Source organism: Podarcis tiliguerta, assembly GCF_965153285.1.
Source record: "Podarcis tiliguerta genome assembly, chromosome: 12".
NCBI classification, from domain to species: domain Eukaryota; kingdom Metazoa; phylum Chordata; class Lepidosauria; order Squamata; family Lacertidae; genus Podarcis; species Podarcis tiliguerta.
Window position 1 is genome coordinate 23,448,220 of NC_139545.1, and position 24,840 is coordinate 23,473,059.

General features: G+C 43.9%; 1 protein-coding gene across 6 annotated transcripts in view; it reads right to left on the reverse strand.

Annotated features, from left to right (window-relative positions):
- CREB5 (cAMP responsive element binding protein 5) overlaps positions 1 to 19,405 on the reverse strand; it is a 262,459-nt gene extending 243,054 nt beyond the window's left edge. For 2 of the 6 annotated variants that reach the window (XM_083405045.1, XM_083405043.1), the window contains exon 1: positions 16,102 to 16,183. The gene's annotated coding sequence lies outside the window, so the exon portion shown is untranslated. Of the gene's footprint in view, positions 1 to 16,101; positions 16,216 to 19,389 lie in introns of those variants that run through there. The other 4 variants (XM_083405044.1, XM_083405046.1, XM_083405042.1 and 1 more) reach the window with 3 other exon arrangements.
- Positions 19,406 to 24,840: the final 5,435 nt, after the last annotated feature.

The following is a 24,840-nucleotide window of genomic DNA, read 5'->3' on the forward strand; positions in this document are numbered from 1 at the left end:
GGAGGAGAGTCTTTGTTGATTCTTTAGAGAGAATGTTGGTTCAATCTGCCCAGGGCTTGCATACATATTGTTACATGCCACAGAGGGCAACCAACTCTAGGGGGCCCTGGGGGCCCGAGCACCCACAAAAGTCAGGTTCTGAGGCTGCAGGGCATATGACATCACGTTGAGTGCACTGGGCCTCCATAACCTGGGACCCAAATCGGCGCTCCTGACACCACCCCAATCTTCACGAGCGGTGCAAGATTCCAGGGGGTACAGGGTCTGTGTTCCCTTTGGGAACAACAAGGCACAGTAGAAACTGCTGTGTCTTTATGATGTATGGTTTTATTTACACATATATACAACCTGCACCTAGATGGAGGGATTGCAGAGTATTCACATCCTTTGAGGGCTTGGCTTCCCCCTTAAGGACAGCACTGGATTCAAAGGACAGTGAAAAGTCATCCTCTGTGTCTCTTAGTTCCAGCCTGGTCATCCCCACATCACATACAGTTCCATCCCTCCTTCTCACTGCTGATTCCAAGGACCTCACCCCCGTCTAAATGGTTGAAACCCTAAACCTGGTCTTTGCCTCTGCCTGCTAGCACCCAGCAAAGAAGGGGCGCCATGCCCCCTTGCCTAACAGTCTTGCCCTCTGATGGTTTCCTGGATGGGCTATCCATCACCAGCCTTTGTCCCCTGCTAATCCAGTGTCAGGGACTGGGCAGAGGAGGAGTGGTGGAGATCATCTCCCCATTCTGACCCTTCCAGGGAGGAGGAAGAGGAAGACAAGGAAGTGTAGATTTACAACAGGGATTTGAGGGAGGTGGCAGCTCAGAGGCAGATGAGGGGGAAAGTTGGGAAATCATGGGAGAGCCAGAGCAGCATGTTGTCATTAGAAAGCATTCCAGACCCTCCATCTCCCAGAACCTGGCAAGCTTTAAAAGTAGGAGAGCAAAGAGCTCAAAGACAGAGGGCAGGTAGCAGCACCCGTAGAGGAGACGGTGAAGATGATGAATGAGGAAGTGGGAGAAATGGGGGTGGGGATTCACTTGCGGCAACACCATTATCCAAGAGGCTGGGTTCTATAGCCTCTCTGTGTAAAGACTGAAATTAAAAAGGACTGTAAGAAACTTTTCCTTGTCTTCATACTTTCCTGGGCAACCAGCCGGGAGCCATTGACAGCATTCTGACATTCAGCTACCTCTACCCAGTTGGCATGGCTCATTAGCATAACTAAATGCAGGGGGTTTCTGTGTTTGGCAAAGTTTAATCAAACCTTGATTAATTCTAACTTTCACGAAATCTTAACACCTTTAGGAGGCTCTGCCCTCCTCATACAATCTCATAACAATAGCCCCTCCCCAAAGAATCTTTCTGGGAACTGTTGTTTGTTAAACTACATTTTCCAGGATTACTGAATTCCACTTCTCTTTCATAAAGACCCTCATTAAAGGTATGTGAGGAGGGTGTGTGTTTTAAATGTATGGTGTGTATACAGCCCAGCAAAAAATCCTGTTTGCTTTTTTGTAACTACTGCCCCCATGTCCTATCGCAAACTGCTTTGGAAACTGAAGTGTGATTTGCCAAAAGAGTGGCATCTGTTACTTAAGAATCATAGATTTGTAGAGTTGGAAGTGACCCTGAGGGTCATCTAGTCCAACCCCCTGAAACTCAGGGCTGTGAAGCTGTCCTATAACAGGGATCAAACCTGCAACTGTGACATCATCAGCGCCAATCTCTAACCAACTGAGCTATCCAGATCCTCTTAAGAAAAACAGATCTGAAGCCTCCATATACCAGACACCGCTCATGCAGTTACAGTGGTACCTTGGTTTAAGAACAGCTTAGTTTATGAACAACTTGGATTAAGAACGCTGCAAACCCGGAAGTAGGTGTTTTGGTTTGTGAACTTTGCCTTGGAAGAAGAACATGTTTCGCTTCCTGTTGAGTGTGTCCCATTTGTAATTTGAGTCCCCCGCTGCTATGGGAAAGCACGCCTTGGTTTAAGAACGCTTTGGTTTAAGAACAGACTTCTGGAACTGTACCGGAGGTACCACTCTAGAAGCTGTGTGAATTAGCATGGGGGTCTGACCTGAATTGGGATCATGGGAACTAGCAGCTTCCATCCTTTTATCTCTCCCTCTCTCAACACCATGCTGATCCATCTCAGAGAGACCCTTCTGCTTACTTTGAATTGCATCAAAATCTTTGACTGGGAGCTTGTATTCTGATGTAAATAGCAGATGTGGGGTCTCCAATCCAGATCAGTCGCACAGTGAGAAGCAAAGAATAACAAGCCCACCAATTCCCACAAAACACGGGCCCAACCCAGATCACGCCCTCACCTGCTCCTTATTTTTATTTTTTTATTTTTAAGGCTAATTGTGTTAATGGTGTCTCGTCTAGTCTGGGCCTGGATCTTTGGATCCTGGCCCATGTGAACAATTGAAGAAATGTTAAAGATCTTTGCTTCAGGTTAGATATACTGATATCCTTCAATGGACTGGAGCCAACCTGAAACAAAACAATTTGAAGCGGGGATTATTACAATGTGCATTGTTTCTCTAAGTTATGTGAATGCCATCCTTGAAAGCAAACATCATTTAGGGTCCTATCCTGCTGAAGTTAAGCACATTGCTGAACTTTCCCATTGAAATCAGTGGTGCTTATCTTTGTGCAGTTTGTGCCCATTGTTTAAAATACAGCAATACAAAGTGTAATAAACACTTTCAGGAACATGGGAATTGAAATCTCCAGCCAGTTGCACTATTGTCCACTGGTTTTCAGCGGAGAGGTACTGTACTTTATGAGAATTATAAATACTTTGCATGCTTTGTTGTTTTTCCTTCTATGTATCTATATCACACACTAAATAGATACTGTCTGAATACAAAAAAGTGAAAATTATTTATTCAAATAGTGGCAATTTCTAGAAAAACAATGCTAATCTGAACCAATTTTGAGCAGCATGCAAGGAAAGAGTAGCAAACAAAAGCACTGAAATGATACTTTGAATTTCCTAAACTTACCTTTCACTTTCTTACACTTCAGAGCCTCTGATCCACTGTTGAATGTTTAACTGACATTCTCCTATGTCAATTTCTAGACAAGACAAGACACCTCCAAAGAAATCTGAGAATGGCTGCCCTGAGATTCCCACATTTACAGTACAATCCTGACATTTACAATACAATCCTAGGCATGTCTATTCAGATATAGGGCCCATTCAATCCAATGGAGCTTTCCCCATGGAAAGCAACTATAGGACTGCAGCCTTCATCAAATTAGCTTTGAAGCACAAAGAAGCTGGCAGTATGTGTAGTCATGTCACAAGCACCCAGTTGAGTGCCAGGAAGTATTTTGCCTCTAGGGAAAATGGAGATAGCGAGACTACTGACAGGCTGTATTTAGGAGAATTCAAAATTAAATTTAATGCTCTTGCGTACTTGTTCACCCATCCTTTTCCTTTCTGGCAACTCAAACATTCCAACCTTGGGCACATTTATCCAGTAAACAAATGGGATTCGTTTCCAAATAATTCTGTATAAGATGGGAGTTAAAGAGCATATCCCTATTGCCAGACTATGCCCCATACAGCCAATTCTACAATCCCAATAAAACCACAGACTAGAACTCACAGAAAATAAAATAAAATAGAAGGCACTTAGGAAAGAGGAGTAGTGTTCAAACTAAGACAATTGCAGAAGAGAAAAACACATACAAATAGGAATGAAGTTAAATTAAAGCAACAAAGTTTGAAGGATATTTGGGTTAAAAATATTAGAATATATATATATATATATATATATATATATATATATATATAAAGCATTATGCGAGATAGCCTAATGGTTTGTTGGAGGAAACTGAACGATGTGGATTGAGGCTTCCGTTATGTAAATCATGGGTCATAACCCTCAATATTTGGACCAGCTTCTCTCTCTGTGGTAACATCATAATTAAAGTACCTTAGGCAGCACTAGTACCTGCTACTTCAACAAGCTTTAACTTACGGCTTTTGTTATAAGTGAGGACATTAATACACAGGACATTAAACTTTTTATACGCAACAACAGCAGCAAAAGTTTTGTTGGCCCAGAAATGGAAGCAAGAAGAAATACCGTCGAAAGAAGAATGGCAGACGAAATTAATGGACTACGCAGAATTGGACAAAATGACAGGAAGGATTCGAAACCTGCAGGACCAGAGATTTGCAGAAGATTGGAAGAAATATACGAACTATTTGAAGAGCAACTGTAATCAACAAATCACGCTAGTAGGACCACAAGAAGTTTGCAAAGAAGAGAGGCATTAGTTATGATATTTAAATGTAACAGCGAAAGTAAGAAATGTGAAAAAGATTGGAAAATTTTCAGATGCGATTGACGGAAGTCAGAAAATTGTATAAGATATAAAAGTATGTTCAATAATTGTTGAAAATGATATGCTTAAAAACACACACACACACACACACACACACTCATGCCTTTTGTATACTGAGTCCCCAAACCCATTGGAAGCATTCAAAACACATATAGAAAGCCCAATATTTAGAACTGTACCCAGTGACAGAGCTTCATGCTCCGGCACTGGGGGGGGGGGGCGGGTGGAGAGCAGGTGGGGGTAGGGCGGGCACATGTCCCTGGGGCGGGCTGCCCAGCATGGGTGGGGAGGCAGCCACAACGGCACCCCACCGGCATCGCACTGCGCTCCCCCCGCACTCCTCTTCCCCTGCCAGTGACTGTAGTCCCAAATAAAAGAGCTCACAAACCATTGCCCGCAAAACAGTTACGGTAAATCAGTTTAGCTGTGCCTAGGGGTATGTAGCTCTGGCAGGGCAAAGTAGGAAACAAATTCCAGAAAGGAAGAGAATAAATAAATGTCCAAAAAGTGTAGGTATGGACAAATGTCTCCAATTCATTTTTTTGTATATGTTTGCTCATGATTTCATTCCACGTCTTCCAAAGTTAATCTTCTTCCTTTAAAAGCCTGCTCTTCAACGTTTCAAAACTTGATTCAGTATGAAGAATGTTTATATATGTGATGCAGCCAGATTATTGCAAGTTTCACCTGAATTGTTTCTATGCCCTTCTGCATATAGGCCGTCCCTGGGCTTATTCACGCGCAACAAAGTAGTCCATACATTTGCAAGGCTGAAACAAAAGTGCATTTCTGTATTTGCATGGACAATACACACACACACACACACACACACGACAGATCCAATGTTGCAGATCCAATGTCCTTCCTGTTCTTCACACCCCATCTATTCTGAAGGGTTGCCCCTCCACAGCAGATTTGGGGTGAGATGGGGGTTGAGGCACTAGGAGTTGCAGAGCGGAAGAGAGGAAGGCAACTCCAATGCATACAAACAGAAGTCCATTGGGGAAACCAGGACTGGAGATCACCCTGAATGTGTAAATAGCCATGACCTATGTTTCAGGAACTGCAAAAGCCAGTAGTTCACAAAAATCCCAATTCAGTAATTTGTTTTCTAGGGTGAGGGGAGAGGTAGGATGTTCACTTATGCAATACCAAAAAGAGGACAAAACATAGCCCAAATCTGCATACAATTTGCATATGCTAATATATATCTATAGATACAAATGTAGAAAGAATGGCTCTAATTTAAAGGGAAATGCGATACATTGCCACCATCAAGACAGGTGACCAGGTGTGTTCCTGCTGAATCTGCTGTCCATTCCAGTGCTAACTGTTGAAAGGTAACTTCAAGGTTGCTGCTGTTCCTTCTATTTATCTTTAAATTAGACTTCAACCAGACAGACATTTCAATAGAGGACTCCTTCAAACAGGGAACTGTCCCCTGACAGCTCTACAAATAGAGGACTGTCCTCTATAAAATGGGACACATGGCCACCCTAGTGGATTGGGTCATGTCGACCCTTAATTTGTATATATCGGATTTCTTACAGTACTTTTAAAAAGTGCTGTTTGTCTTATGTAGCATTATACGGATGCTATAAGGAAGACTAAGAGCAGTGGTGAAAGCCAAATAACTAAGGATCAGATAGCAGCACTACTGTAATTTCAGAAGACTGACTGTTGCACCCCATACGCAAGCTCACACACGTGTGCTCTGTGTTAATTAATCCAGACTAATACTGTCTCCCTGATTCTGAATTTACAATCACTACATGGATTGGAATCCCTCCTTCAGACATAATCCCATCACAAGCGAATAGATATGACCTACACTTTACCACCATCACTGTAAATGCCACACGAGGAATGAGTTATAAGTGATAACTAAAGTGTGTTGTCCCAGTATGGGTTCTATGAGTATGTAACCTGTTCAGGTTTCCTAGCTAATTCACCCTATTTCCTTACAGTTCAGCTGCTTCCTTTGGTGAACCACTAAACCATTACATCCCACAATCCCCTGGTCCACAATCCAGAGAACTACTTTAGGTTCATCTGAAAGCTGGCACATACCCTATGGAAGTCTTGAATGTTTTCCTTCTTTGATCATGCCATAACAGTTTTGCATCTTTATCAGGGCCACGTTAAAGTTTGATGAGGCCCTAAGCTACTGAAGGTAATGGGGGCCTTTATATGTCCAGCTGTCCTTTGTCAACAACAAATTGTCGTTGTTTTTTGTGTTGAAAATGTGCTATATGGTCATTTATGGACCTAATAGGTATCTAAAGCCATTTGCCACTGTTGCTGTATGTAGGTTTTATTTTATTTGTTTTTTATCTTATATTTTGGAAATGTAGTACATCCAGTGGGGGGTTTTACTTTAAAAATTTGGGGGGGGGGCCAAGAGATTGGGGCCCTAAGCTATAGCTTGTTTAGCTTATACATAAATCAGGCATTGATCTTTGTTGATTGATTGAATAATATTTATACCTCATCATTTGAGGTGTGGAATCTCAGAGCACCCTGAGGTGGACCTTCAAGAAAGACCTTAACATATGCTACTATTCAGGTGCCTTGGTTCTAAGTCATGCATACTGAATATGTCGGATTGCGCCCCAAAATTGAGTCACTGCAGCTGTTTAAGCACAGGTGAAATGGTATCCAAATACCTGGTGGGTATATGAGAGGGTGCTACTTGAGAAATGCAAGCTAAACACCAGTAGTGACACAGAGCAAGCTGAGCCATTTTTTTGACAATGATCCTAAAGTAGAATCACACAATGAGAGATCTCAAAACTACAAGCATTATATCAAATTAAACTAACACTAGTAACTGTAACTATCTAAAATATGTATTAAAAATTACTTTGGAAAAGTGACTTCTTTGAATTTCCAAGCAGAGAATATACCTTTATATATATATATATATATATATATATATATATATACATAATATCTTACAAGCTCAGGAAACCATACTAAGTCTTATTTTTTAATATTTTTTTTAATTTTACTTTGACAATCCCCAGGGGAAAAATATTAGAAATTATGTTTATAATACCCCGTTAAAAAAACAAAAACCCAGCCATCTTCCCTTGGACAACTCCATATATTCAAGTGTTTTATTACAATCACCATCTGCATGCTAAAATCAGAACACCAACTTTTAATTAAGTAAGATCATGTGGGGCTGCCTTTGAAGAGTTCTCAGAAAAGATGACTGAGTCAAAATGGCTGCTGCCAAACTGTCAACTGGGGCGGGCCATAGGGAACATACGATGCCAATTTTCAAACAGCTTCATTAGATCCCAGTGGCTTCCCAGGCCCAGTTTAAGGGTAGGAACTGGCATTTAAAGCAATAGGCAGCCAAACATAAGCATCTCTATCTGCCGTACACCAAGTCAGACTACTGGTCTAGTTAAGCATGGTCTACACCAGTCAAGGACAACATGTGGCCCTCCAGATGTCTTGGAACTACAACTCCCATCATCCCTAGCTAACAGGACCAGTGGTCAGGGTTGATGGGAATTGTAGTCCCAAAACATCTGGAGGGCCGAGTTTGCCTATGCCTGGCCTAGAGGCTGCCTTCTCTCAAATGAACCAATCCATACTTTTAAAACTCTGCCCAGAATTTTAAATGACCTTGTTTCAAGGAGTTTTTCTCAAAAAAAAAAAGTAGTAGTCTCTCTCTCTCTCTCTAAACTTTTTAGACTTACTCCCTTAAGGTGATACACAATATTAAATACATTGAAACAAGACACACTCATATATCTGAATTAAAACAGCAGCAGATAAAACAACAGCAACAGAAGAAAACTATATAAACAAGCAGCAGAAAATGCATTAAGCAAACACACACACCTTAAAGTGGCAAATCCTCAGCATCCATGTCAATTAAAAGCAGTTGGGAATAAAATGGTATTTAAGGCCCATTAAAAAATACACGTATTAAAAAATACATTAGCGCAGCGGCTATGCTGGGGAGGGAACGGGGTCACTATGCTTACATAAGCTTCTTTTTTCTTGTTTTTGCCATGTATTTTGTGCTCTTATATTGCATTTTTATGTTGGGAGCCACCCTGAGATCCACAGGTGAGGGGCAGCATGCAAATTTAATACATAAGTAAAATAAATAAATAAACAGAAAGGTGCTCACCAGACTTAAGAAGAAGAAAAGTCTGGATTTGATATCCCGCTTTATCACTACCCTAAGGAGTCTGAAAGCGGCTAACATTCTCCTTTCCCTTCCTCCCCCACAACAAACACTCTGTGAGGTGAGTGAGGCTGAGAGACTTCAGAGAAGTGTGACTAGCCCAAGGTCACCCAGTAGCTGCATGTGGAGGAACAGGGAAGCGAACCCAGTTCACCAGATTACGAGACTACCGTTCCTAACCACTACACCACACTGGCTCACCAGACTTAACTATTCTTAGGCTATGAAGGCCCTGTTTATGGGTCCATCGCTATCTCAAACCCAGACACACTGATATGGTGCAGGTGGTTTTTCAAGCAGCTTGGTCCCAAATCATTAAGAGCTTCAAAGGTCACACCTCCATTCTGCAGCAGTTGAAGCTTCTGAACCATCTTTGAAGGCAGCCTTACATAGAGCAGATAACAGTTGTCAAGTGTGGTTATAACCATGGAATGTATGGTTGCTGCAGGGTCTCACAGTATAGAGATTCTCCATCCAGTACATGCATTCTCAAGGCATGGAAATCAAGGCTTTGGAGCTCTTATTTTAGAAGAGTTTTAGAAGACCTCTGAAGGCAGCCCTGTATAAGGAAGTTTTCAATGGTTGATGTTTTTTCTGTTTTATATTATGTTTTATCTGTGCTGTAAGCAGCCCAGAGTGGCTGGGGAAACCCAGCCAGATCTCCGGGGTAAAAACATTGTTGTTGTTGTGGTTGTGGTTGTTGTTGTTGTTGTTGTTGATTCTGCCTCCTCTCTGTTGGCTTTTCAATGGTATTCAAGAGTTATGCTTTTTCAGAAGACAATTCAGGCCTTTCTGAGTTTCAAGGGGTTTCCTTCCCTAGCAGATCTACTTGGTTTCTTCTGCTGCTTTATTATTTATTTAGTTAATTGTTTGTTTGTTCACAGTTTTTTATTAGCCAATTATTTGGGAGCATTCTGTTTTATCCATTGCTTTAATTCGCATTGTACAGAACCACATATGCTTTATTTCAAAAGAGCAGGATATACGTAATGCAAATGTCCCTGGGAACACCAAGCAAGCTATTATTATGAAGATGCTGGCTGGCTCAGGCTTGAAAACATCTCAAATATGTTTTAGCTATAAAAACTCAACACAGTGTTATTTCCCATTATTCCCCATTAAACAGTTATTATTACGGAACATGAATGATGGGCATAACAATTATATTCAAAGAATTACTTCCTTGTATAAGCATTTTCCTACTTTTTAACTTGGCTGATACTCAATTAGACCAGAATATAATCTCTGGTCTAATTATTGCTATGACCTAGTAACTTACTAAAGCTGCAATTCCATTCATACTTGCTTGGAGTATGCAACTCTAGAAGTTATGGTACTTACTTTGGAGTAAACATTATTGGATTGGATTGCAAGTAACCTTTTTTTTTTTAACCAGAAAAGTATTGCACTGATGATACCTAAAGACCCTAAACCTAAAAGTAAGTTCCATTCAAATCAATGTAAACATGCTCAGGACTGGAATGCAAAGGCAGCAATCCTAAGTATATTTATCTGCAAATGACTTGCATTTCAATTAACTTCCCAAATAAGACAGCATTACCTGAATGCAAGCACTAAAAATTAGGACTGTGTGTTTGGCATCCGTTTCCAAATTTAACAAAGTAATTTAGAGAAACACATCTGTTATGTTAGCACGGCTTAAAAGTTTTGGTTCGTAGTTAATATCACACCTCCTTTTACATTTTGCATCTCACCAAACTGAGTCAACATCATGATTCATTAAGTTTTTGAAGACGGAAACAAAGGGCTATCAGGCTGGGTGGGAACTCTTGTTATTTAAGATTCCATGCTATGCTTCACAAAGTACCTCCTGATGCAGCTATGTGACATGTACCAAACTGTACACGATTTGCATGGTTTGCAGCCTTCAGATATTAGATTTGGCAACGTTCTACATCCGAAAAACCAGAGCCACAGTCCTGCATGTTTCTGCATCGGCTACAGTGGAATTCAAGCAACACAATTGTGCTAAGAACTTCATCCCAGGACCGTAACTCTTTAACATACACTAACTAGAGGTGCAAGTTCTTTACTCTCAAACCCATGCCCAGACAGCTACAGCATGGCTAAACGAATCAGGTAACAAAATGTGTCTGGATGTGAACTAGCAACTATATGAACTGCAATGCATTTTAAATGACTTAATAGAAACTGGTTAGCCTCTTAACGATAAAAAAATCTATATGCAAATCCAAAACCCAATTCAGGAAAGGATCATTCAGTTAAATGGAATGAGTAAGTGGGGGGAAATTCAACAGCCTTTAGAATCCTGACTTTAATGTGGATTTTAAACAAATGTAACTACATGACCATTTTTAAAGTAGTAAGAGGTGTAGACAAAGGTAACAAGCGACTGGGACCAAATTTTATTATCCTCTGTTGAAGATAATTTTCAACTTGCTGAAGTAAGTGTTTTAAGCTGTGCATTAATACACTTTGGCAAAAAGAAAAGAAACGCTGATGGAACTTGAAAATTGTGAAATATTACACAGGGCTAATTTTATCCGCCATCAGGAAGACAGTCAGTTGTATGAAATTTCATATGAACCTAAACTAGGTTTCCACTTAAAGGCAGATCACACCAAAGACGGCTTCCTAATTTATGAGGCCTGCACAATTTTTTTTAACTAGACACATTGGATGATTTTCACACAGAAAAAGGAAGAACAGAACATTCTAAAGCAGCCCAGATCATAAAAAACAGAGGCATATTCATGATAGGCACCCAGGTTTGTATTGTGCTGAAGTACAAAATATCTCAAAGTGGGTTGGGGTCTTTCTGTTGAGGTGTGCAGATTGAATTGCTTTGTCCCTACTGCCAGCATAAATAAAGATTTGCTAATATGGGAGGACGGCAAAATATCAAGTGTCTTAAGTCAATTTATAGTTACCCACTTCCAACTAAGGGCCGCTTCACACACACACTACGCGGTGCCAATTGCCTAAACTCTAAACCTGGTGTGAGCAAATGTTTGTGAAATGTTACAAACTTCTAATACATGGCATACTTTATCACACATGTGATGATCGATGTCTCTCACACAGTGTGAAATAAACACAGGTGTATGAGAATCGCTTATTGGATATACCTTATTTTTTAGACAGGACTGATTTCCAAGTGGGAATATTGCAAGATTAGGTGCAATACTATAAAAAGATTGTATTAACCGGGCCGAGAGACCAGGAACAGTTCTCTAGATTCTAGAAAGGGCCCTCGCACTAAATATCACAATGCACAACATCTAGACAAATGGAGCCAGTGGCTTCTGAAGAGTCATAGCAAAGTATAGATGGCCCACTCTATCTTGGCTTTCCTTCCTGTTTCAAACTATGCTCTTTTTGAGATTCCCCCTTTCCTCAACCTCATTCCATTCTGAATTGCAACACCAATTTTTGCTGTTAATACAATTTGCTGTGGAAACGGATCTGTCTCAGGCCTCACCTTCTTATATACAAGAAAAGTATATCCAGAATACCTATACTGCAATCCTAAACCAACACTTCAAATCAAATATACCACCCCTCGTCTTACTTCTTTCTCTGCTACTCATTGGACGTAGGTATCTTTTTAAAGAGAGTTTAACCTGAGCAGTTGTAACCATTGGCACCACATAATAAACAAGTTGTTTTGTTTGTCAAATTTACTGTTTGAATTCTGTCTCCCAGCACAAGCATGATACAAGCACCAATACCATGATACCTTACAAAGTATAATAAGCAATAGGTAATAATTCACCCCAAAACAAAGGATAGCACATAGCAGAAGAAAAGAGCAGACAAGGGAAAAAAGAACTGCATTCTGGAGGATGAGTTGCTTCACCCAATTCACAAGTCAACTCTCCTTCCTAGTGCCCATATTTTGTTCTCTCTCGACAGTAAAAGTAACATGGAAAATCTGTCTGAGTCTATAATTCTGAATGTAAGGCTAGTGGAGTTTTAGCTGTTCAATCCACTGTTGAAAGCAGATCTCCCGTTCCAAGTAACTACAGTACTTTAATCAAGTGTTTGACACCCACCACCACCTCTCACCCCTTCCATTTCTTGAAGCGGTGAGATTAATTTTTCCACGAGCCTTTAACTCGCTTGGAAAATGTGACTAAAAATGTATAGAACTGTCTAGCCTTAAACCCGGGTAGAATCAACTTTTTTCGAAAGCATTAAAGGACTCGCAGTGAACTGCTGCTACATTCTGCACAGGAGAACTATACATCTCTAGGATGTATACTGTACTACACCATCTAGTTAACCAACAACAGGTCTCTCAGGCTTACGTTCAAAGTGGATACCTTAAGATACTTGGACTTGGGAATGACTAGTTTCTTTCAAGATCCCAATTGTTTCTTTATAAGGAAAAGAAATATCACAACCAGGATAATCTCTGTCCTGTGGATATGGGAAAATCTAGGTTATAATAGCCCGGTGGACTTCTACATCAAACTTTGATTTACAAGATAAAAGCAACTTTTAAATTAAAGTGCCTTTCTGTGAACAGAGCTTATTATTCCAAAGACAGGAGTGATTTTCCTAGAAAGTTGTCTCTGTGTGCCTGCCTATTATCTTTGATTTTCCCCTTCCACTAATGAGCATTTATCTAAAAGAGCCTCTTAATCCTCTGATGTGTGCTTCTGGTCAGAGGTAACAGTTTGAATAAAACCACTAATCACTTATAGCTGATCATTAATCACACGTCTCTCTGGGGCTTTGCAACCTGCACAAGAGAAGGGGGGGGGGGGAGTCCCAAGAATGAGATTTAGCCGTTTAAAGTTCTTGCTGAAAATTTTATCTGAAGCGTAAAAGTAAAAGATGCTAAAGACAGCTTTCGAAACTTGGCATACTCCTCCCCCAGTTGTGCCGCAGCACAATTAAGAGTTGTGTTGTCTCTTCCCTCAAAAAGAAGGACCTAAAATTATATAAACACACTCACCGATTTTATATTTGCGTGGTGTGTGCATATGTGAATGTACAGACAAGATCTGGATTGAAATAATCTATCTGCCTAAGTTTATATTCACTGTTTCTCCATGACAGTTTCATCTTGCAAAAAAAAAAAAAAAAGTTTTCTTGGGAGTTAGTTGAGGTGACTTGCTAGACTCAAGGCACCTCAGTTCCAAATCTCTCTCAGGTCCTAGTTTCAGCCAAGTGCAGCGTCCCCAGGAGCCACTGGAAAGGCTGCTACAACTGGAAGCTCCCTGGGTTTAAAAAGAAAAACCTCGGGAAATTCAATAGGATATTTCCAAGTAAGATATAATTGGGATCGGAATGTTCCCGCCCAACCTTTCTGTGATGACCAGGAAATCCCTAGAAAACTCTCCCTTCCCGATCAGACCTTTTTTCCTTCTTCCAAACTTTGCGCGTGCAGTATCAGCCCGATTCCATGCAAGAAACTTCTCATCGCGCTGCTTGGTGGTGGGGATTTAAAGAGACAGGCTTACTACTTGCCTACTATCCCGGTTAAAAGGGGGAAAGGGGTGTGTGCTGGAGGTGGGGGGTGGGAGAAAGCTCTTTGTCTTTGGCGCTGCGAAGTTTTCCTAGGAGCCCTGGATCTCGACGATCGCTCAGCATGGCGCAAACACCGCAGCAGGCAAGTTGAGCTTAGCAGGTATTTCCCCTTTTGACGCTCTTCTCAGACGACAAAACTTAGCCAAGAAGGAGAGTTTGGGGGGAAGAGGGAGACACATCCCAGTGTTTAAGAGGGGGAGGGTTTGGATCTAAAGGAATCGGACAGAGCAGTCGACCTGGAGCCAGGTAGCAGCGCCCGATCAGCCGGATTGCCGATCCTCCAGCCAACCCCCAGCCCCCAAGATCGGAGTCTCTTAATCACACATTTTACTAGCCTGCAGAATGACGTAATGGCCCGGGATCCAGCCTCTGACTCCCAGAGAGAGTGTCAGATAGGGCGGGGGCGACACTGTGTGTGTGTGTGTGTGTGTGTGTGTAAAGGAAGGGGCAGCCACCTAACAACCAAATACACACACACAGCTTTTTTGGAACAACAGGGGACCACGCGGGGACCGGCGATGGAAAGGTGGCGCGGCAAGGAGGGCGCAGAGAGATGGTCTCCTCTCTCCTCGCCGAGATGGCCCAAGCCAAAGGATGAAACTTCTCCTTAGTCCCTAAGCGGAGTTCAAAAGTTTTCGCGCTGGCGATCCGAAGCGATCAGGGGGTGGGGTGGGGAGGCAGCCGCGAGCTGGTGGGGAAGGAGAGCGCTGTCATTCCACCCAACAAGGAAGATCTACCGGGACAGGACAGGGGGCGGCGAGCCGGGTCGCTCTATCCCTAGAGATCCGCCTTACGAAGCGCTTCCCCCGAACCCAAGAGGTCGGCGCTGGTGGCAACTGCTGGCCACGAGGTTTACCTCTCTGGTTTCTTGCGGGCAAGCGGCGATGGCATCAGGAGGAGTCCCAAGCCACGGGGACGGGGCATTTAAAAGAAACAGTTCAGGGGACGGGTTGCCAGTCTGTCAGCCTCCCTCCCATTAGGGACCCTTTTTCTTTTTTTTAATGCCAGAGGAACACATACGCCTGGAGTGTTTCTGAGCACACGCAGAGCGCACCGTTCTCCGCGCCTGAGCGATCGCTTCCCAGCAATTTTCGGGGTCTGGGGAAGGGCTTTCTCGGGTCGTCGAAGTCCCAAAAATCTTGTCGGGCCAGGGGGTGGAGGAGACAGGTAGGATCTCAGTGATGGAGTCTCCCTGACAGCAAGCGGACGACTTTCTTCGCCACCGCTTTGGTTCCACAAGCGCCCAAACTTTCGTGCACTTGGCGGTTGCCTCTGCCGCTTCTTCGCCTTTTATATAGCGAAGTCCCCCCATTTTAACTCTTCACAGCCCAGGAGGGTTGTTTCCTTACACACACACACACACACACACCTCCGGTAAATAAATAAACAAACGAATAACAGATAAATCTTCCCAGTTGATAACGCACCGTGCCAGCGCACGGGGCAAAGAGGCGGAGCGCGCGGAGACGCCCGCATCCCCCGTTACATCTTCCCGGTTCGGGTCTCTCCCACCTAGCCAATTCTCGCCTCCGGGTCGCCAAGCTGAGAGCGAGAGCGGCTCCTTCTGCCAAATGAAAGTCATACCCAAACAACCATCAACTTGTAGCAGCAACCCGGGAAAAATCCCAGACACAGCAGCACAACCAAAACAGAAAGAAAGGAGAGAGAGAGAGAGAAGGAAAAAACATCGTTTACAAACATTTCGCAATTTTTACTCGATCGCTGTTGTTGTTTTAACCCCTCGCCACTTTGCGTTTTCTTTTGCCCTGCGGAGTACCTGCCGCGCGCGCGCGCGTGTGTGTGTGAATTCGCACACACGCACGCGCGCTCGTTGGGGCAAGAAGAAAGCAGCAGCAGCAAAACCCCTTGCAAGCGAGAAGTTTTGAGCAAGGCGAGTTTTGCTTTTTTGTTTTGTTTTGTTTTTCCACCCCCCACCCCCAACGCGATGTAAAGTTGCGTTTTGGGGCAATCAGAAAGGCAGCTCCGTATATCGAGGGACTTACCCAACAAGTGTAAGCAGGGAAAGGACCAGCAAGCAGCCTGGGTGAAGGAACCACGTTGGACTGAGAGAAGGTTACAATACGTTCTATTTAGAGAAGCATTACATCACCCTCCGTGACGTCACGTGGGATTCCTGAACTTCTAAATCATTGCGGTCCCTGCTCAAGGGAGAGTGCCGAGCGGTGGGCGGGGCCCGGAGGGGCGTGTCCTGCTGGGCTCCGCCCCCGCCCGCCTCCCCTCCAGCCATTCAGGGCGCAGGGAGGAGGAGGAGAGGGAGGGCGAAGGCAGAGAGCGCAAGCGGCGCAAGCAACAGCTTGCCGCGCCGGGGATGACAGGACGCTGCCCTTAGTTCTGTGAGTCAGCTTGGAAAAAATCTCCGCCTAGATGGGTTCGGGAGAAGGAAGCTGGAAAGCGGCGAGCCCCCACCTCCGCTCCCGGGGGAGAAGGAGGGCGCGCGGGAGAAGTCCCAGGGAGCCTCCCCGGTGCAGTTGCCGGAGGCGGCGGAGAAAAGGGCTTCGTGCAACGGCGCCCATTCACACGTGCAGTTATTGAAGAAGGGTAGCCCACCCCCCAGGACTTGATCTGAGCCGAGGTTCGACCCCAGAACACTGAAGAACAGGAGAAAGGAAGCCTCTGAGCACATGCAGAGGGCGCACTGCCCGCTACACAACACAGATGGCGAGGCAGGTCGTCTCAGTAGCTCTAGTCTTGGAGCATCCTGGACTCTGTTTTGCAGCAACCTGCGGCATCTTGAATGTGCTCCCTTGAACTCAGTACTCTGGTCTTGCGCATACCTAATCACACGTCCCGTTTCGGCCACCGGTACTTCCAGACCCGGGAAAACGTGCATGGGGTTTGGAATGCAAGTCTGTGTGACCCTCTTGCTACAGACTGCAAGGAGGTTACTTCATGATCAGTTTGTGCCCCTCCATCCGAATTTTGCTGCTTTTTGATTTACATTCAACTTGATAAAGATTTGAGAAGAACAAGGCTTGTTCTCTGCTTTGTAATATTTTAATAAGTCCTAATTAAATTATTATCATACTGTTACCTTTGGATTTTGCAGCCTCCGTTTCCTATGGGTAACTGTTTGAGGCCTGATTGACAGAAGCAGCCATGTAGGACATAAAATTTTGACCATCCCTTCTTTTTCAAAGGGCTAAGATTGGTCAGGCCAGTTTATTCTCTACTGACAACTGATGTAAGGAGCATTTATTCTGCCAGGCACTGTGGGTCTTGTAGTCAATTGCTGCCAGGGAAAAGATCTATAGGGTCTCTCCTGTGTAAAGGGGGGCCTAGTCTTTCACTTGCCTCCTTAAATAAAAGACTTTCTGCTCCTCTTAGAGGATGAGGAGCAGCAGAGGTGGGATATAATTTATTATTATTATTATTATTATTATTATTATTATTATTATTATTATTACTACTACAGTGGTACCTTGAGTTACATACGCTTCAGGTTACATACACTTCAGGTTACACACTCTGCTAAACCAGAAATAGTGCTTTGCTTCAGGATAAGAACAGAAATCGGGCTCCGGCGGCGCGGCAGCAGCAGGAGGCACCAATAGGTAAAGTGGTGCTTCAGGTTAAGAACAGTTTCAAGTTAAGAACGGACCTCTAGAACAAATTAAGTTACCACTGTATTATTATTATTTTATTTATCAATCCAACTGAGGAGTGAGGTTATCACCCCTCTACTACTATCCAAACCAGGTTGTTCAACCTTTGCTACTGTAGCTTTTCTTCTAGAAGATCAAGATAATCAGGGGATAGTAAGAACTGGGGGGGGGGGGGATAGCAGGGGCAATTAGAATATGATCTATTATTCAATTATTGATGTAAACCTCCAGAATGTATTTTGTATAGTTAAGTTTTTACCTCTATCTTCAGTACATTTTATTTTATTTCATTGCTATGGCTAGTGGCTGATGCAAATAAAGATTTTTCCAATGCTGATTCTGAACCCCAATCCAAGGTGGGCCAGTTAGGAAAAGAGTTGTGCTTGTCTCATAGTTGACTGGAAATAAGCTGTCATATTTTTAAACACCCCCTTCTCAAAAAATTGCTGTGTATTTGAAATTACTTGTGTTGCTTTAGTCGTAACACTGTAAAGAAAAATTTGGGATCCGGGAGATCTGGGTACCAAACCCAGGTTGCTAAAAAAAGGTATTCATATCCCAACTTTCAAATTTGGACTCAAACATAGAATCGAGTAAGAGCAAAAAGTGTTTTTTGAAGTGCTACTAAAATGCACCTTTGATACCACAAAAAGTATGATCATACAATAAAGGTAAATATAAATGACTTGGATGAAGAAATTGAGGGGATGCGCATCAAATTTACAGATAAGACCAAAGTGGGAGGGGAAGCCAACGCTGCAGAAGACAGAATCAGAGCTCAAGATGACTTTAACAGATTGGAAAACTGGGCCAAAACTATCAAAATGGATTTCAATAGGGACAAATAGTTCTACACTTAGGCAGGAAGAACCAGCTGCACAAATATAAGGAGGAGGACACCAGGCTTGCCAGTAGTCCACATGAAAAGGATCTGGGGTCCTTTGTTGACCACAAGCTTAATATGAGTCAACAGTGTGATGCAGCAGCAGCAGCAAAAAAAATGCTAATGCTATTCTAGGGACCCGGGTGGTGCTGTGGGTAAAAGCCTCAGCGCCTAGGACTTGCCGATCAAAAGGTCGGCGGTTCGAATCCCCGCGGCGGGGTGCGCTCCCGTCGCTCGGTCCCAGCGCCTGCCAACCTAGCAGTTCAAAAGCACGTCAAAGTGCAAGTAGATAAATAGGGACCGCTTACCAGCGGGAAGGTAAACAGCGTTCCGTGTGCTGTGCTGGCTCACCAGATGCAGCTTGTTACGCTGGCCACGTGACCCAGAAGTGTCTGCGGACAGCGCTGGCTCCCGGCCTCTAGAGTGAGATGAGCGCACAACCCTAGAGTCTGTCAAGACTGGCCCGTACGGGCAGGGGTACCTTTACCTTTATTCTAGGCTGCATCAACAGAAGTATAGTGTCCAGATCATGGGAAGTAATAGTACCACTCTATTCTGCCTTGGTCAGACCTGGAGTCCTGTGTTCAGCAAGGGAACGCAAAACATACACTAAGATGCGCTGTTAGAGTTGCACCACACTGTCCCCATCTCAGCAGAACAGTGAGCCTACAAAGTGCACACTAAAGGACTTTTGTGAAAGGCCACCCAGCACAGAAAGAGATTTTTGCAAAAACAGCTGCCCAAGGCACCCCCAAAGTAGGAATGGTCCATGTAGTAACACTTACCTTGCCTTGGAATCCTTAGAAGTCCCCTGCAGCAAGACGTCAGATGTAAACACTCATCTGGAGTCTTAGGTCCATTTTTGCTACTGGAGCTGCAAGAACAATGAACAGTATAAAGAAGGGTGGAGGCGGGTGATCATCAGGTTGGGAAAAACATTAATAATAATAATAATAATAATAATAATAATAATAATAATAATAATGCACTTTTCAAATAGATTTTTTTCAAGTCTGCTTACACCAAATATTTCAATGAAACAATCAACAATATAAAAGTCAGACATACACTACTGCAACAATTCAAAGCACCAGCATCGGATCAGCTGATTCAAGGATAAAATACTTTTTTAAAGCCTGGACTTTGTCACCTTGTGCAAAAAAAATCTCCAATGGCAGCTGCATACAGTACTGGGCAAGCCTTTCTTGCCTTGCCAGCCCAAGACAATCTGCTGCCTGAAGTGGAGCCCAAATGTTACACATGGATATATACACAGGCACATATACCCTTGGGACTAAATCTTTAAAAATTCTTGTTGCATCAATTCCTGCCTTCAGCTCCTCCTCCCCTGCTCCTTGGAAAGTGCGCTCCGCAACTGGTCCACCATCACCAGTAAGCCTCTTTCTGCAGCTTCTCTCTCTCTCCCCTCCCCCACTCCCACATGTCAATCAGCAGACACACCTGGCCAAGAGCTTCAGTGAATGGACAGGAGGAAATGGAGGAAAGAGACCCTGCAGGAATCCTGGTTCCAAACTAGTACATTGAATTGTGCAAGGAAAGTGACCAGGAGTTAGCGCAGCGGCTTAAGGAGACTTGCCTCAAGAGGCAGTACAATATTTAAAGAGATATAGGGATGTTGTCCTCTCCTATAGCAGCACCTTTTTGCACGCAATGCAGATAAGCTGTGGCCCATCCGTTCACATGGTTATTAATAATACTTATTTATTAATTACCTTCCACCTGTATATATCTCCAGGCACTGTACAAAAGCTAATGGAAGGATGCATAGGAAGGTAACAGGTGCGGCAGCGATGGGGGAAATGGCACCTTGCTTTGTTTCCTGCAGTGCAGGTTCCAGAGGCAGAAGATCTCTGCACAAACTACAGTGGTACCTCAAGTTACAGACACTTCAGGTTACATACGCTTCAGGTTACAGACTCCGCTAACCCAGAAATAGTACCTCGGGTTAAGAACTTTGCTTCAGGATGAGAACAGAAATCGTGCGGCAGTGGCGCGGCGGCAGCAGGAGGCCCCATTAGCCAAAGTGGTGCTTCAGGTTAGGAATAGTTTCAGGTTAAGAACGGACCTCCGGAATAAATTAAGCACTTAACACGAGGTACCACTGTACCAAGGGAAGCGGGTGGCACTGTGGGTTAAACCACAGAGCCTAGGACTTGCTGATCAGAAGGTCGGCGGTTCGAATCCCCACGACGGGGTGAGCTCCCGTTGCTCGGTCACAGCTCCTGCCAACCTAGCAGTTCAAAAGCACGTCAAAGTGCAAGTAGATAAATAGGTACCGCTCCGGCAGGAAGGTAAACGGCGTTTCCATGCGCTGCTCTGGTTCGCCAGAAGCGGCTTAGTCATGCTGGCCACATGACCCGGAAGCTGTACGCCGGCTCCCTCGGCCAATAAAGCGAGATGAGCGCCGCAACCCCAGAGTCGGCCACGACTGGTCTTAATGGTCAGGGGTCCCTTTACCTTTACCACTGTACCAGTTGACGGTGCCTGTGGGTCTACATAGCCATGAGGATGCAAAAGGTCCCAGCAATTCAGTCTTGTTGAGCACCACCTAATGCAAGGATGGAGAATCTGTGGTCCTCCAAATCTTGTTAGACTACAACTGGCCTCATCCCTGACTGTTGCCCCTGCAGACCAGGGCTGATGGGAGCTGGAGTCCATCAATGGCTGGAGAATCACAGGTTCTCCACCCCTGCCTTGATGCATATGATGGTGACTACATCATGTTTGCCCTGATACACTAGCCACCATGTAGTAGGGCCACAAGATCAGCCTGTCTGTGTATGTTAGGGGCTTCCTCTTTGACTCAGTAGGTCAAAACTGTAATTGAAACCATAAAATAGCTTTCATAAATGCACCCAGCGTTCAGTCAAAATGAAAAAGGTGTCTGAAATTTAAAGCCCCTCAGAATTTTGATTGGGATGAGACAGATTGAGGGTACTTTTTGTGAGTTATGCTAATACTGGAGCTGTTTCAGCAAGCCTCCAAAATCTTAGTCATCCCAGTAAAATATATGATGAAGTGGAAAGTAAAGGTATTGCAATAATTAAAGGAGCTGTGTATGTCATACATTCGTTTCAAGTAAAAAAAAAACACCTACTGATGTCACAAAATTAATGGTTAATAGGGTCTCCACTACATTTTACATGCAATTTTAAAGATATAAAATTATCAACCATGTGATTTTCTAAATTGCTGCCAGACCTGATTAATATCATCATTACTTTTAACATTTACGATAATCTTGTTGCTAGAGAGAGAAAAAAGACTCTTTCCTCATAAGCGATAGCATTTGAACGCCGTCAGATCATTTGCTTCGCACGTTATCCTTATCAAAGGAATATAAATGCTTAGGTGTTGTTTCTTTAGAGTTAAGAATAAGTTAAGGATAAGGTGAGCTGAAGTGTCTTCGGACAGCGCTGGCCCTCGGCCTCTTGAGTGAGATGGGCGCACAACCCTAGAGTCTGTCAAGACTGGCCCGTACGGGCAGGGGTACCTTTAACTTTTACCTTTAAGGTGAGCTGACCGCCCCCCCATTTGATGTTGGTTAAGATTATCTGGGATGCGGATGGCAGTGTAGTCTAAACCACAGAGCCTAGGGCTTGCCAATCAGAAGGTTGGTGGTTCAAATCCCTGCAAAGGGGTGAGCTCCCGTTGTTCGGTCCCAGCTCCTGCCCACCTAGCAGTTCGAAAGCACGTCAAGTGCTAGTAGATGAATAGGTACCGCTCCGGCCGGAAGGTAAACGGCATTTCCGTGCACTGTTCTGGTTCTCCAGAAGCAGCTTAGTCATGCTGGCCATATGACCCGGAAGCTGTCTGCAGACAAACGCCGGCTCCCTCGGCCTATAGAGCGAGATGAGTGCCGCAACCCCAGAGTTGTCCGAGACTGGACCTAATGGTCATGGGTACCTTTACCTTTTTAAGATCATCTGCAGTTGAATGAAAAAAAAATGATAAACGCATCAAGATTTGGTCTTCTTATCTTACAAATGTATCCTTACCAGATGCAGTAACCATGCTGTGGAGGACAGTTATAACCCTGCTGGCCACAGCAAGCATGAAAAAAGTGGTTGAGAAACCCCTTTACTGGAGATTGCAAGTTCTTCTTGATATCTTGGTGCAATTTGAATTAAATGCAGAGGTACCTCCTCCCCAAGGTGAAGATCAGGTAATCCAATGCTAACTCTCTTCTTTGACGGAATCTGCCTTTTTTACAGAAGTTTACATTTCCTCACAGCTTGTATAAAAGTGGTGGCAGCAGAGAACACTTGAAAAGAAATGATTCCCACTCTAGTCGGCTAGTTAGGAGGCCAGCTCATTGAACTTTAGAGACTCTTTTCCTGATTTGCTAACTATCAAGAGAAAGCAGAATTGGGGGGTGGGGTGGGGAATCAGATCTCTATCTTTCAAAGCTGGAACAGAGGTGCATGCAAGTACAGAAACAGGATGTTGCCAATATTTTGTTTCTCTAGAGTCCCTGTGCCTTTGAAAGCTTTCCAACAGGCAGCAAAGCAACAGGTGCAACTATCTCCATGCTAGACACACCTGCTCCATTCCTATCCATCATGAGAAGTTCTGAGAGGCTCAAGAGGAAAACAGAGCAACAGCCCCCGCCTCTGGGAAACAGCTGCTTTCTCATTGGTCACTGCTGCAGAACTTTCTTGTGGCCTGCATGATAGCGATGGGGAGAACCCCCTTACTCCTCTAAGTTTCAAATGATGGCTGGATTGCTCGCAGACAAGCTATGAAAGACACGGAGATAGGAATGAATAATGGAAAGCAGCTGGGCAGAGACTGGGTCCAGCAACAGGGGGCTTCGACGGGACTTGCTTATCTGTGTTTGTGTGATTCAGTTTGTGATTCACCTAATAACAAATATTATCAGGCCATATGCATGGATAGACAAAAATAAAATCGACAGAAACTCAATACATCAGTAAAGCCAAGCCAATGGTCAATAGAATCCAACACTGACCCAAATCTAAACCCCGGCAAACTGTCTTAACAAAAATCAACCCAGTTACAAAAGTTAAAAACTGTCCAAAATGACATTATTCTTTAGTGACTAAAATGGAATATCAATGATGTTAAACAATATTAAGAGATGTTTGAATACCTGAAAGGTTTTGTTTGTCTTTGTCTTACAGAGACACACATGCACACGCACACACCACACAGGCAACGTAAAGGTAAAGGACCCCTGGATGGTTAAGTCCAGTCAAAGGCTGGGGTTGTGGCGCTCATCTTGCTTTCAGGCCAAGGGAGCTGGTGTTTGTCCATGACAGATTTCTGGGTCATGTGGCCAGCATGACTAAACCGCTTCTGGCTCAACGGAACACCATGATGGAAACCAGAGCGCATGGAAATGCAGTCTATCTTCCCACCACAGCAGTATCTATTTATCTACTTGCACTGGCGTGCTTTCAAACTGCTAAGTAGGAGGTGGGACAGAGCAACAGGAGCTCACCCTGTTGTGCAGATTCAAACCTCCAACCTTCTGATTGGCAAGCCCAAGAGGCTCAGTGGTTTAGACCACAACGCCACCCGCATCCCTTACACACACACACACACACACACAAGCACTAGATGAGTCTCTCTAGGGAAAGCGTTCCACATAATATCTCCCTCACTGACACTATCATTTTGAGGGGCACTCAGAGAAGGGCCTCTGTTAGTGATCGTAGAGCATGGGCAGGTACAGTACATACAGAAAGTTCACCTGACCTTCCTCTCGCTGAGTTGCTGCAGGATACTGGGTCTGAGTGGTGGCAGAAATTTTGGTGCAGTGCAGACACCCTGGCAGAAGCGCTAGATTGGCTCCACCGGCACACTTGCACCGCACCCGCCATGCTGCCTCCACATGCCTCTCCCTCGTCATCCTGGTATGATGCAGCAACTCAGTTGTCTGCTGCTGACTGGGGAAAAGCAGCTCTTTAGGTGTTGAGTTCCCCAACCACTTCAGAATTTTTTTAGGTCACCCAAGCCCTTTTAATTGGTCCTGGAAAAGAATTGGGTTGGTCAAGGTGAGTTTGAAAATAAAAGTGCTGCCATCTGTGTGCTCCTCCACTCCATATGCCCCAGCCCTACTCACCTGTTAGAAATTCCTCCTAACAGGAGGGTCAGAACTTCAATAAAGATTGGGACAAATATACATTATATTTGAAAGACCACTGTAAACACTTGAGCTCTTTGGCAGGTTTTAAATAACTCTTGCAATG